Source organism: Gnatocerus cornutus, chromosome 5, assembly GCF_029298725.1.
Source record: "Gnatocerus cornutus isolate USDA-ARS CGAHR chromosome 5, icGnaCorn1.1, whole genome shotgun sequence".
Classification (NCBI taxonomy): Eukaryota; Metazoa; Arthropoda; class Insecta; order Coleoptera; family Tenebrionidae; genus Gnatocerus; species Gnatocerus cornutus.
The window spans coordinates 5125382-5141228 of NC_142237.1; the positions used below are offsets into that span (position 1 = coordinate 5125382).

Here is a 15847-nt window from a genome sequence, read left to right on the forward strand (position 1 = left end):
GACGAACTTTACAAATAAAGTGATTTGTGAAAATTTGTTGTAAACCTAGTTTGCAACATTCATGATTTTGAAAATTAACTTAAGGGGGGAAATAGGGTTAGGACAGCGTTTTCTCATTGATTTTCATGATTTTTTTACAGTATAACAGTACAATATAATTTATTGAAAGTTTGACAATATTTTATACATATATTCAAGTATATACTGTAAAATTTTCGAAGTATTTCCTTGAAAAACACCGAAGATATTAGGCTACACCATATTGCAGTTCCTATCAGATTCGGCAATTTGCGTACATCCTGGAGGGCGCAATATTCATTGAAATCAAACTGCATTAGAATTTATTTTTATTGTATGTCTCTCTTCTACATGAACCTAAATTCTATCAAAAAAATTGAAAGTTTAATTTTTTACAGAGGTTAATACAAAAATGCATGATTTTACCATTTTTTTTAACATTTTTTCGTAAAAAAAAAATTAACAATGATAATATTCTAATACTATAAATAAAGTACCTGCTAATTTTCAAAACGATTGGTCAAAAACTTTTCAAGCTAGAGTGTACGCAAGTTAAAAAAAAATCGATTTTAGAAAAACGCGTTTAAAAAAAAGTACCATAAAAACAAAGTCAAGTCTTTTTTTTTGTTAATTTGTTATTCCAATACCATAGAGTAATCCTTCTTGAAAACTTTCATTTTGAGTTCGCCGCGTCTAGAAATTTTTATCTAAGGTGTTTATAGTAAAAATCCATATTGCGCGCTCGGGGACCTGAAGGAGGAGTACTGATTTACGAGTATAACAACAGAACGAGTCGGAATTTTTGTTTGAAATTTTGAGAACATATTTTTCAATAGTTTCTCTAAGAATTTATGAAACAAAAAAAAAGGTTTTTTTTAACCGTCTAATCCTATTTCCCTCCTTAATAAAACAGCGTTTTTTTCTCAACCACAGTTTGCATAAGATTCAAAATTTACTCTTCAGGCGACTTAAACTGAAAATGGAATTTTTAGGCCTCAAAAGCGGCCTTTTTCTGACCGCAAACATTTTTGGCCGATTTATGCTGGCGGCATCTATCCATAGTATTACATATTACATCAAGATACCGACTTTACCCCCAATTTTATAAATATTTGGGTAAAATCAAATCGACAAACTGCTGTAAAGTGCAACAAAGACGTGCTGAATTATTGAAGATGAACATGTCTAGCAGTGCTGCTGCAACAACATCAAAAAGCAGATCAAACCTAATCATACAAATTGTGAAGCTACACATGCCAAAACGGCAAATGTAAATAAAGAAAATATGAAGTTTTTTGAAGGATTCATAAATATTTACAATTATTCAGTTGTTATAAATGATTAAATGAATAAATCATAAATAAAAATTAATTAACTTGTAAATTTAATGATGACGCCTAAAAAAATCATGTGTATATCACGGCCAAAAAAGAAACACTTTTTGGCCTTGGTACATAAATAACTTTTTCTGCAATATTGTGGATGAGTCAATAACCAAAAATTGTCATTAGGTCGATGAAACCATTAAGTACCTACATTAAAAACAATAAAAAAGTCAGTTATTCAACTGATTCGTGGCTAATCCTTGCTCGATAATAATATTCGATGATTCAGCTAATATGTTACCTGCAGAACAACAAAATAATTTGAAATAGATTTTCCTAATGTTGATCTAAAACTGACAGACCCCACAGATGTAAAAGTAGAAGTCATTATTCTGATAAAACCAAGAGTTTTCTGATTAATGGTTATTTCATTCATGTTTCTAATAGCGTTTTTATTTGGAAAAACTTCTAAGGAAAGCGATTTTTCTATGCAAAGTTTCAGAATCTGATTGGTGCGCGGAGAGGTACATAATTATTCATGTAAACAATGTAGGTCGTAACCTCTGACTGAATTTGATGTATGATAAACCGATTAGGAATGAAAGACACAGAATACGAGTGAGAAATATTGTCAGGGACGCAAGGCAAAAGAAACTTTCTTACCATTTTGTTGCGACGGCTTCAAAATGATGATCACTGTTGCACACTTTCAACTTTGCAAAGCGGCATTGCAAATGTTCCATAGAGCTACAACTATGTTATATGATAGGAGTTTTAACATCGTGTTGGCGATGTTGCCGGGTCCTGGTGCTTTCTAGGTTTGAGTTCCTGCAGGATAGAGCGGATTTTCTTTAGAAGAAGTGGAAAATTCGGGATCTTCTTCTACGATTTCCTGGACTTAGTGCAGTTTTTTCAGAATTTTTCAGTTAGGAGTACGATTCATGAAATCCAGAAACTAATTGGCGTTCTAGAACGCAATCTGTAAGGAAAAAAGAATTAAATTGAAGTTACCTTTAATAACACCGTTTATTAGCCAAAGAAAATACAATGCGTTTTATTTTACGAGCACATTTTTTCGTTCAATTTCCATCAAGCGAGTCGTGATGCCATGTTTTGTTTTATTTTTGCAGGGTACAGTTTCCTGAAAATCTTGACAATCCTATTGGAGTAATGAAACGTGAGAAAAAGAATCATCATTAGAGGCCTAGCAGTTCTAAGATGGAACTATTTACAGGTAATATTTTTTACTCTATGTTAATCTTGTTTTTCGGTGACCGCTTAATGGCAATATTAACCCTTATAATACCAAATTTTTTTTGTTACACTTTCTACCAGTGGGGTCTATAGTGACCCCAATGCTTTTCATTAAATAACGAAATAATAGATAAATAATAAATTAACATTGAGTTGACATCTTCGGAAACACTAGATTTACAAGCGCCCTGGACGTTTACACACGCCGTGCTGTAAAAATTGCCCAAATCGTCTGCTCTTCACATGCGTTTATAAATTAAAATCACTTTACCATAATGAAGATTGATCACCCAAAGTGGAATCTACCTAAATTATTATCTCAATTAAGACAATATTTCTATTTTTAAAGTAATATTAAAACGTTTTTATACAGCGCCATCTTGTGTACTTTTTGTGCACCAACTACAAAATTGACAGAATTGACAGATGATGAAATTTACAAATGTCAGATGTGACAGTTCTCATAAATTTTGAAAAATTCAATTATTTAAATTGAAATTTTTCGGCCAAAAAGTTTAATACAACTCTTGTGCGTTAACCATTTTACAGCGCTCAATCATTAAAGCACTCCGGCTACGCCGTCGTGCTTCAAACTGATTTCGCGCTGTAAATGTAAGTTACCACACGCGACTGTAAATAACTATTTTGATTATATTATAAACATGAAATATTTTACAAAATAATATTTTTTTATGAAAAATATTTAATAACCACAATTTTATGAGTCATTTGATTTACACTGAACACAAATAATCGTGTGGTGGTCATTACAAACGAATAGATTGCAACTTCTTCACCTTTTGGTGTATTTTTTGTCCAAAAGGATCTACCGCGTTTTAATCGTTCAACTTGTTGCGGATTTCTTAGTAAAATTGAAGCATTTCTTTCATTATCAACTCATTCTTTTGCTAGTTGCATGAGAAATTGTCTTCGCTTGTATCTTTTTTTACTTTGCCAATCTTTGTTCAGTTGACACCATATAATATAAGCATTCATTGCACTAATGTCAATCATGTCATAAAAAATTGCCATAGGCCATCTTCTTGTTTGCCTTTTGACGGTGTACGTTCTAACAAGCTTGTCCATAGTATCTACACCTGACTTTGTTTTATTGTAATCGTTAATAATTTCCGGCTTCTTTTTTCCTTCTTCGCAAATTTCTCCACTGTCATGCATAAGTTGAAAGCAAGGTAACATTTCTGCCTTTCTTTGGACAGTAGGATGCTAACATGATTCTTTCTTGGTAACCAAATTTTGTCGAATATACCTAGTCTGGTCATAAGTTTTGTCCCAACATTCTATTTATTTTTTTTAACATTTAAGTAAGCGTTGAAAACAAATGAAGTTATGTCATTTAATTTCCTGTCATTGTTGAATAGGAAAGTGTCAATAGTTTTCTGATTGATTGTTGAATAAAGATGAATTGGGATAAAAAAGAAGATTGTGTTGCCGTCATTGCATTACACAGGTGTGGGCACCCTGCACCAACGATTTTCAAATTACTGAAAAATTTGAAAATCACTCAGAAATTTGTTTATCGCACCATCAAGCGTTACAATGAAGTCTCTTCTATTGCTGACAAGTCACGCTCGGGTCGACCTCGAACTATTCAATACCAGCAGTCATAAAAGCCGTTGAGGCTCGTATTCACCGAAATCCAAAACGAAAGCAGAAGTTGATGGCTATGCAGATGAATTTGTCAAGGGTATCGTTGAAGCGAATTATCAATGAATTATCAATGAAGACCTTAGCTTCATGCTTATACTAGAAAAAAGGGGCATCTTTTTACAGCACGTTTAAAAAGAATTAGGCAAGAAAGAGCAAAACCACTTTTACGTCGGTACGCAGATAACAAGCATCGAGAAATTCATTTTTCGGATGAAAAAATTTTTACAATTGAAGAACATTTTAACAAGCAAAATGATAGAGTGTATGCCCACAGCAGTTCGTAAGCTGCCAAAAAGGTTTCTGTTGTTCAACGAGGTCATCATTGTGATGGTTTGGTTGGGCGTTTCCTATCTGGGGGTAACAAAAATTCATTTTTGTAAAAAAGGCGTCAAAACAGGGGCTAAAGTGTATCAAGAAGATATTTTGGAAGGCATTGTAAAGCCCCTGAGCTCTACCATGTTCAAAAATCAGCATTGGGTGTTCCAACAAGATTCTGCACCAGCCCACAAAGCGAAATCTTCGAAAGAATGGTTGAGCAGCCAGAACATTGACTTTATTAGGCATGAAGATTGGCCTTTATCAAGTCCGGACCTGAACCCACTGGATTACAAAATATGGTCACATATAGAGGAAAAAGTCTGCTCTAAAAGTCATAGGAATTTAGAGCAGCTTAAAGCGAGTTTGGTAAACGATGTAGCCAATATTGACATGAATATGGTGCGTTCTGCTATAGATGACTGGCCGCGGAGGTTATAGGCTTGGGTTCGGGCACGTGGTGCACATTTTGAATAAGATATAATCTAACGTATTTATAGTTCTATCAGACATCATATTTAAATAAAATTTTGACTCTTAATTCCTTTTGCTTTATCTGGTGTTGCTTTAATCTTCGGACAAAACTTATGATCTGACTATGTAGGCTCCTCCCATTAGTAGTAACCAATTCCTTAGGAACTTCTGGTTTATTTTTTCTAATTGTACCAAGAAGAGTTAATTTTTTTTCCAATTCTCTTGCAAGATCAAGACTTGTAAAAAAATTGTCTGTGGTTACATTTCTCCCTGATTTTTCCAATCCTTTTATCATCTCTAAGACTACTCTCTTACTCTGGTTGCGTTCGCGTTGATCTCCCGTTTTACCACTGTAGATTTGGCAATTGTAAACGTATGAAATTTTACTGTCACATGCCGCCCAGATTTTAATCCCATATTTTCCTGGTTTGAAAGGTATGTATTGTTTGAAAGGACATCTACCACGGAAAGTAAACAGTTATTCGTCAACAGTTAGATTTTCGTAGGGAATGTCTGCATCTTGTAGTGTAGGTAGCCATAATTCAACAAGAGCTCTAATTGGAGATAGTTTATCCGCAGTTCGATTTCTTCTTCTTGCTTCCGCATTGTCAAACTGCAGACATTGAACGATTGTGGAAAACCTGTTTCTGCTCATTGTCTTGTTGAAAATTGCACGTCCGTCTTCTACATTCCATAAATTTGTAATTCCTTCATTATGAGATTTGTAAACTCCTGCTAATATCAACAATCCAACAAAACGTAAAAACTCGCCGGCATCCAAGTTGTCCATGAATTCCCATATTTTAGTTGACCTTCCGCGTTGGTCCATCGAACGACTTGATTTACTATTTCATTTCTAAAAAATAACCAAAAACTACTGGCAATTGTGTCAACGTTTTTTTGCACATCTTGTTGGTCCTCCGTCTTGATGTAAGATATTTCGTGATGATTGCCGACCTGTTCTTGTTGTCTGTGGGACGTGCTACCATTCTTCAAGTTTACTTTTTGATCTGCAGTTTTATATATGTATTTTATAACAAATTTTTGAATATGAAATAAAATCTTACATATAAAAATTGTGCTTCCTCATTAGATTCACTTTCAGAGTTGTGTTCCGGCACTACTTCTTCATTGCTATCATCTGATTTAGCAATACCTTCTTTGTCAAACTCATCGTCACTGTCGCATTCTTGAAGCCATTGCAATAAAATGTTTTCCGCACCTTTATCACCTAGGCGAATTGAACTTGTTGCAACCATTATTACTAAACGAATGACCAAGAACTCAACGAAATATATAAATGTAAAACCCCCAATTCTTAGACAGAAAAAGGGAAATTACCGACCAGGCAGTGGAAAAGACAGTAAAAAACACTAAAATTATTTTACTAGCAAAGAATCTGGGGAAGCACCGGCAAGTAGAAGACACATTACAATGTAACATGCTTCCAAGAAACATTTAGACGCAAAAAAAAATTTTGAGCTATTTTTGAGATAATTTTGACGTTCAGTTCCCTTTAGTATGCTGTTTTCAATTCCCTTTCCTTCTTCTGCTTTACTTGTTAATTTTGCTCCAAAATTAAATTTCTCTACTTTTTTAGTATTATATTCTTTCTTCTTCGTTTTTAGTTTGATGTACTTCTCGGTCTCTGAAGTGCTTGTCCCCATCTCCATGTATTTCGTCTTTTGCTCATTCATCCTTAGTCCATATTTTGATGTTGCTTGTTCGAATTTCTTGAAGCTGTTTTCCAGTTCTTTCCTTGATCTTGTTAAAATTACCAAGTCATCTGCGTACGCTATACATTGTTGTTTGTGATGATAAAATAATCCAGTTGTTTGTATTTTACTTTCTCGTACGATTGCTTCCAACAACAAGTTAAAGAGGTCTGCTGACAGTGGGTCACCTTGCCTTACTCTTTTTTAACAGTGAATTCTTCTGAAAATCTTCCTTCTGTTATTACTTTGCTTTCTGTGTTCATTCGTGTCATTTCTACGAACCGAAGTAATTTTTTTGAGATTTTTTAGGATTTTTCGCAGATGATCGAATCATATGCTTGTTTTAAGACGACGAAAAGCATCTGCAAACTCAGATTTTGTTGAACTATTATTATAGATGGTCTTGAGTGTTAATATTTGGTCTGTTGTTATCTTCCTGCTCTGAAGCCTCTTTGCTATTCTCAAATTATTTGTGCTTCATATCTTCTCAGTTTGCTTCTGATGATTCTTGTCACTATTTTGTATGCTACGTCTACTAGAGCAAGGTGCCGACAGCAAACAAGAAATCAAAAATGCATTTTTTTTTTGGTGTAATGTGTATCAAATCCCAAAAATCCCAGAAGCTCAACTGCACGCGGCTTTATGTACATTTTACGTTGCTAGGTTTCTAAAGTAAGTTCTAAAGACCATGAATTATTTGTTCAACTACTAATATTTTAACCCTCAAAACTTTTCACCGACTATTAAGCCTCTTACTGACCTAAAATTCTCAAGCTAATTGCTCAACTGAGTGGCTATATCAGTGCTACAAAATCGATCAAATTAAAGTTTGAATGGCCATGATCTCCGTTTGTAGACGACACTGCCTGGATCTTTGTTGCATAACACTATTTATTTTCCAGTCAAATGTTTAACAAAAATAAATGCAGCATTAAGGTCTCCCACAAGAAATCATAACAAAATGAAAGAATTTTATAGTTTTTGCTACTTTTTGATACGATTTTTGACTCGTGAAACCATAATCTCATGAGAATATCGTGGATCCAAATCTTTAGCGCAGGGTAAAAAGTATAACTTGCGTCTTATTGAGAAGCAAAACAAATTATCTAAACTTTCTGAACAACTTTTGGTTTTTGTACAAGACAAGTTTATGTCTATCTTTTTATGAAAAAATGCCCAATAACTTTGCAAAAAGGAAAAAAACATAAAAAGACATCAGGCGTGGCAAAACTTAGCTCAAAATTTAAAATATGGTATAATTAAACACCAACAGACAACAGAACAAAATGATCCAGTCAAACAGAATGCGTTAGATTTTAAAGAAATAGTATTTTTCCAATCAGGGGTGTTGCAGAAGAAGAATATCATGATATAGTATATTAAGTATTAAGAACGGTAAGGACACTTTACCGATCGAAGACAATTGTTTGGAGGAGGAGCGCAGCGACGACTCCAATGATTGTCTGAGATCGGTATAGTCCTTAACGTTCGTGGTGCTTATAATATTTTTTGCACGATAGACAAATTTCGATTATTTTTATAAAACTAAAAATGTTACAAATAATTGACATTAATTGTTCGTCAATAATTCCTGAAAAGTCAAAATTTCGGTCTGAGAAAGAATATAAATCCTTCTTTTTTAATGACTATTTTTAAATTTTGTACTTACCGTTTTGTTTATCTTGGTAACCAGTAAACTCAACTTACTGTTCCAACAGCAGGCGCGGTAACTAAGCAAAATTGTTTTGTCGTGCAAAAACACTATAAAACCACTGCAATTTTTGGAGTCGGATTTGCAGGGTCTTGAAATTAAATGTGTCTTCAGTAAATCGAAAAGTTTTACCGAGTTTTTTATATCCCATATTTTTAAGGAATTTTCTATATATTTTGGTTTTATGTAAATTTGCTGCTATTACATCTAAGTTAAGATCTTCTTCTAATTTCATTGCTTTATCAAAAATTTTGCCAATCTAAATAAATTAGCATGCAATTTAGTCTACTATCGACCACACTAATAATTTCATACTGAAACTTCAGTACACTAGGTGTTCACAGAACGTCGAAAATACTGTTTTTCAATTTTCACACTAAATATGGATATTTAGAGCACTAAATCAAATCAGCACATTTCGAGATTCGCACCCCAGTAAGTTTGTTAATTTCTAAAAACCAGACTTTTTATTATGGAATCTTGTTTTTAGCAATAATATCTACAAGTTAGGTCAGATATTTATTCAATTGACTTAAGTGACATTTTCAAACACTCATAACTCAAAAATATTTAAAATCGAATTTTTTCAACATTTTTCTGTGATTTAGGATGCTTTCCTCTACTGCATGAAACATAGTTTGTTGTTTTAAGACACCCTGTATATATATATACATACACATAAGTTCATTGTTAATTAACACTATGACTAACCGCAAAACCTAATAAAAGTGTTCCTTTTCTGTTGTTATGGGTATCCTATTTTTGGACTTTGCGTGGTTATACTCACTTGAGTAAGTGTCGCCATATGTTTTCGGTTTCATTTTATGTTTATTACAAAGATTTCTCAAGTGAAAAAGTTTTTAGATACCCTACAGATAGAAGATCTTTCAAAATTGTTTCTAATGCGGTATAATGTGAGTTTCGTGACACTTGCGGTTCTAATCTAAATATAAAATGTGGAAAGTTAAAAATATTTCTATTCATACTTAATGCAGTAAAGGTTATCACGACATATTTACGCGTGCCAACTGATGTTACTGATTTTAATATAGAATTAATTGTTCCTGGGATTCGAAACAGTTTCATTATCTCTAAAACCAATAAGTAAAATACTTAGAGTGGTATGATTAAGTGTTGTGTAAGAAAACTGCTTTTAGAACACAGGTAATGTTTTGCGATTAAATTACTAAAAATATTAACAGAAGTTAGTAATGTTCAGTTATTATCATTAGTTTACTGTTTTATTTTAGAACATGTAGTGCTCATTTTTTGTAACTTTTCATCCAAACTGATCTAACTGATCAAATTTAAAATGCAGCAGAAAATTTGTTTACAGTAAAGATACTTGCTTAGTGTCCACAGTTCGGCGGAAGAGAATTTTACTCGAAAAAAATTGCTCATGAATACTAAAACCAACAATGTGTTCTAGGGCATCCTCTTTTTAAAAAAAAGTCAAATTTAAAATCATCTTAGGTTGAATTACTTTTATTTTGAAAAATTATGGATGAAACTGAATTGGATGGTCCAATGGAGGGCATGTTTCGTAAGTACTTCAGGTGACTTTTTCATTATTTCATTTCTGATTAAAATTGCAGTTTGATTCACAAAGCGAATCGGGAAAAGTCACCTTCCAAACCAATCAACATAAAGATTGGCTCTAGTTATATCCAATTATCCAGCTATTATGAAAAGAAACATTCTCAAATTTTTGCCACTTGACTTATTGCTTGTGTTGATAAAACTCCCACAGTGGTTATTCAGTTTGCTTGAAGAAGAGTTCTAACAGCAAGAAACGACTTGAAAACACAGTAGACAAAGTTTTTAATTACTTTCAACAAGAAAAAGAGAACAAGAGAGTTTTTGAATCATTATTGGCTGTTCAAAAAAGAACAGCAATGGCAGCAGGGTTTCACGAAAGAACCATCAGGCGAATATTAAAACGTCACAAAGATCCAAATAATGCTAGCGCAAGTGAAGATGTTCAAATTTCAACTCTGATCATCAATCATCACCGAGGAAAAGAACGCGCCAAAAACATGAAGTTTTAAATTCGAGACCCAATACATTTTTTAGGCGACTTAAACTGAAAATGGAATTTTTGGGCCTCAAGAACGGCCCTAAAGTAACTCTTTTCTGGCCGCAAACATTTTTGGCCGATTTATGGTGGCGCCATCTATCCATAGTTTTGCATATTACATCAAGATACCGATAATACTCTTAATTTTATAATTATTTGGGTAAAATCAAATCGACAAAGTGCTGTAAAGTGCAAAAAAGACGTGTTGAATTATTGAAAATGAACATGTCTATCAGTGCTGTTGCAACAACATCAAAAAGCACATCAAACCTAATTCATACAAATTGAGAAGCTACACATGCCGAATCTGCAAATGTAAATAATCAAAATATGAACTTTTCTGAAGGATTTATAAATGTTTACAATTATTGAGTTGCTATAAATGATTAAATCAAAAATAAAATTAATTAACTAAATTTAATGATGTCGTCTAAAAAATCTTGTGTGTATCACGGCCAAAAAGTGCCATTTTGCCCTTGCTTTTTTCCTGTTTTAAAAACAGGCTCGGCCAAAAAAGGAACACTTTTTGGTCTTGGTACACAAATAACTATTATGTGTTCGAACCGAGAATTCGTATGTTTGGATACTTTACTGGCCGAAATTAAAACCAGACAAATTTTTGAAATTAGTCGTAGTAGTTTATATCGACTCAAAATTGGATTTAAGTTTAAAAAGATTTCCAATCGTACGGTGTTATGTGACAAATCTCACATAGTAAACCTACAAACGAAGTTCTTGGGGAGTGTTATGTGACAAATCTACCATAGTAAACCTACAAACGAAGTTCCTGGGGAAACATTTCAAAATTAAAAATTAAGGCACCTTTAAAAGTATTGTGGTGTTGCCGTTCAATCAAAAGCATTCCAGATACAGGACAAACATCCCCTGCGAAAAGGTACACCGACAAACCGAATTTTCCAATCATCAGTCAAAAGCAGCGATTAGGGGAAGACCGGGTAAGTGGAACCACCTGGGCAAGTAACCACGACTTTTTTATTAAAACCACATATCGTGGGGAGATGGCGTGAGTATCAGTTATTAAACTAATGATGGAACATCGTTTGAAACCTGAAGTTCCAAGGTATGTCGAAAAAATTCAAATTAATTACGTAAAATTTCTGAACAGCGTGTTGGAATACTAGGTATTCGTTAGTTTATAAGCTGATTATCAAAACAACTGTGATTCTACAAAGTTGGCAATGCTTGTGTCTGTTTTATGATTCAATTGCTATTATAACCTTAAACACTCATCGCGCCAAACAGTTTGGTTTCAAAATAAATCTTTTACGTAAAATAATCTGTTATCTTCGGGCAAAAGGAACCATGGATTCTTTTGTCCAAAATTTTATAAAACTTTTGTTTCATTCTATAATTTGTTATAAATGGTTTTTAATTATAAAAGAAAAACAAATCGGGCTACTGGTTGGTCAGAAGAGGCAATGGCTCGTGCTAAACAATTAATATCTCAAGGAAAACTGAGTATTAGAAAAGCAGCAGAAACATTTTATATTCCATATCTCACTCTTAGAAAACATTATCAAAAAGGTTTGTCTTCAAAAATATTAGGGCGCTTTAGACCAGTTTTTTCGGCAGATATTGGTCGAGAACTTGTTAACTATATAACTTGATCAACCATTTTATAGACTAACAAAAGAAGATTTATGTGAGTTAGCTTTCCAATTTGCCGAGAATAATAATTTAACACATCCGTTTCAAAACGGAAAAGCGGGAGACTTTTTTTGAAAAAACATAAAAACGAACTAAGTTTACTAGAACCAGAACCAACAAGTATTGCTCGAGTTGCTGGGTTCAATCGTCCTCAAGTTAAGCTATTTTTAAAAAAATTAAAAACAGTCATGGAAAAGTACAAAATCCGACTAGACAATATCTATAATGTGGACGAATCATCTATACATACGTCTGGAACTAAGCCCCCAAAAAAAATTATTTTTTGTGTACTTTAAACTTTTATATACAGGGTCCGGCAACACTTGTGTCCACTCCCAAAATCTTCTTTAATTTTAAAGACAAAATTTTGAAAATTTGCATACGCTCACAGTTGACGAAGCTCTAGACGCTGACAAAAAAATTGTTTTTTATCACGGTTTGTTTAGCGTCGCGACGCCCAAGAAGTCTAATTTTTAGCGATTTTTGAGTTTTTGCGGAAATATTCGCGAATTCAAATTTTTTTCGACATAACTGTAACAAAAATATTTGAATTTTTGTTGTAAATCAAATACAAATTGTGTTTAAAATTTGCGTAAAAAACGCTGCTTTATCAAGTTAGTTTTCAAAATTATGGCGGCGTAGTGGCAAACTACGTTTACACCAAAATTTCACAAGTCACTTCATTCACTTTTATAAAGGCTAATTTGGATTAACACGGGCATGTTGCACTTTATGGACACCACAAATCGTTAATTAACATCGACAAAGCGACAATTTCAGCAAGTAAGACTTTTGTTACAATCTAAAGCGAGCCAAAGAATAGATGTCATTTGTGACACAAGATGTTGACAGATGGGTGTAAACGTAGTTCCCAATTTTGACATAAGGAAATTGGAAACTAACTTGATAAAACAGCATTTTTTCCTCAAATTTTGAAGACAATTTGCATTGAATCTGAAATAACAACTGAGATATTTAAAACATATTTATATTAAAAAAAAATTTTTTGTGTTTATAAAACTATAACTTTCAATTAAAAAAAAAAAATTAAGTCTCTATTCCCAAAATTGTCCGAAATACAAAATTTTAAAATAAAGTGGTTCCACTTACCCGGTTTTCCCCTATTTTGATTATCTGACTTTAAAAAATGATTTGAAGAAATGCTTCTATCTTTGAAGGAACCAAAGAGGAATTATTAGCCATTGCCAGAAACAAAAAAAAAAAAACAAAAATATTTTATAGATGAAATGGCTGAAAAAAAGGGAACAATGTTTCTTCGTCTGACTCCTTATCATTGTCAGTTTAATTCCATCGAAATGGTATGGAGTCAGACAAAACACCATTTTGATAAACGTACTAGGACGAATGAGTATAATAAAGAGGCGATTTATCCATGTGGGCTAATCTTTGGCACAAATGACACCAGAAAACTGGAAAAATTATTTGTGTGAGTTGAAATAAAAATCAAGCGGTTTATTCACAGTTTAGTTTTAATTGAGCTAAAAAGTTTATTACCTTTTAGGATCAGAGTCAGAATCCGTATCCTGTCATAAATAACAAAATTTAAGAATCAAGTACTGTGGTGGTTAGTTCTCTTGTGTAAAGTAAATTAAGTCATAAAATCACTATTTGGTGAGGGAAACTGTGCAACTTAACGAGATTAAGTGATCCTAGAATTGAATTCCTAAAGAAATTCATTTCTATTCCCATCATAAATTATATTTAGGGAAGTTTGCGGTTAAGTAGCAGTACTGACTCTCTTGTGAAATAAGTCCATAAAGTTTTATGAGGTACGAAAATAGTAGATTCAGTTTACATGGTCTATAAATGTTTAGCCATGTTCATTGGCACTGACAAGGTGTAATTTTTTTTATAAATTTTGCTCATACTTTTAGGTATTCGACTTTTAAACATGGTCATGTGACCAAATTGTTGAGAAACGCTGATCTCTGCCACTTGGGCGCTCAAGTCGAGGGGTTGCTATGGTAACGTCAGTTGATGCTGTCACTTGTGCTGTCACTTTTGACATTTTTAATCTGAACACATTGTATAAGTGCAAATTTTAACTTATGTGTGATTTTACACACACGAAAAATCTGAGAAACTGACAAGGACAAACTATTTGAAGTTAGTTTTTTCTCTCGAATCAGTTGCAAATGCCGAATGCACAGGCCAGTATGTACCAATGATGCAGGCCATGGTTATGTCCTATTTGAATTCTGAATAAAAAAATCTAAAAATGATAGAGTCGACTCTGCCTAATTGGGACACATCGGGCACATGTATTTTGTCCCAATAATTTGGAGGTCTCTATAAACCGGAAGGCAAAAAAAGCTCAAAAAAATGGTTTTTCCCAATTGACATTTTGACTATTGATTAATCTCAAACATGTGCATTGAAAAGTGGAACATACTTAAATAAAATAATACAGTGAACATTCGATATAGTCACCCTGTCTGGGAACAAATTTTTTAAAAAGTTACAAGTTTGTGATACAAATATCTGAGTTTTTATTTTAAATCTAATGCAAATTGTGTTTAAAATTTGCGAAAAAAAAACCTGTTTTATCAAGTTAGTTTTCAAAATTATGACGGCGCAGTGGCAAACTACGTTTACACCAAAATTTCACAAGTCACTTCATTCCCCCGTATGAAGGTCAATTTTGATTAACTCGGGCATGTTGCACTTTATGGACACCAGAAATCGTTAATTAACATCGACAAAGCGACAATTTCACCAAGTAAGACTTTTGTTACAATCTAAAGCGAACCAAAGGATAGATGTCATTTGTGACACAAGATGTTGACAGATGGGTGTAAACGTAGTTTCCAATTTGATAAAACAGCATTTTTTTCTCATATTTTGAAGACAATTTGCACTGAATCTAAAATGACATCTGAGAAATTTTTAACACATTTATATTGAAAAAAACATTAAATTAGGGGTTGATATCACAAACCCTCACAATTAACCAAAAATTACATTTTTAAGGCGTCGCGACGCCAAAACTATCAGTGATAAAAAACAAATTTTTGCGTCAGCTTCTAGAGCATTGTCAACTATGAACGTATGCAAATTTTCAAAATTGCTTTAACTTTAAAAGTAAAGACGTTTTTGGGGGTGGACACAAATGTTGCCGGACCCTGTATACGACCTACCCTATTACTGAGCAAATTCTGTCGATCGGTTTCTTTAACTGAGATATTTTCATAGATAAACGATGCTTTGTTAATTTTTTGCGACCTTGAAATTCACCCAGATATCTACAAATTGTCGTTTTTGACGGTAATTTTAGCAAATTCTGATGACAAAAATTTAGTTTTTTGGAGAACAGAAACTCCATACAGTACACAATCGGATTGAAATTTCTGACCATCGAATCGTTATTTTTTTATAATGATTTCTAATTAGATCTAGAAGAAATATTAATCTTTCGTCAGAATTGTTTGCATCTTCTATAATTTTGTTTAATTTGAATGTTTCGAAGTGGCGTAATTTTTCTCTTAAATCTTTCATTTTTGATGAGCACTAAGAATACTTGCATTTGGTTCTTTCTTTTAACTGTTGTTTCAAAACTTTACTCTGAAGATCCTTAATTTCTGTATCTTTCGGCGATTCAGTG

General features: G+C 33.1%; 1 protein-coding gene across 5 annotated transcripts in view; it reads left to right on the forward strand.

Annotated features, from left to right (window-relative positions):
- The window catches only part of LOC148173833 (dipeptidyl peptidase 4), an 86135-nt gene that overhangs the window by 27663 nt on the left and 42625 nt on the right, over positions 1-15847 (forward strand). For 2 of the 5 annotated variants that reach the window (XM_088036048.1, XM_088036052.1), the window contains exon 2: positions 2474-2577. The gene's annotated coding sequence lies outside the window, so the exon portion shown is untranslated. Of the gene's footprint in view, positions 1-2473; positions 2578-9265; positions 9395-9440; positions 9645-11424; positions 11514-15847 lie in introns of those variants that run through there. The other 3 variants (XM_088036050.1, XM_088036049.1, XM_088036051.1) reach the window with 3 other exon arrangements.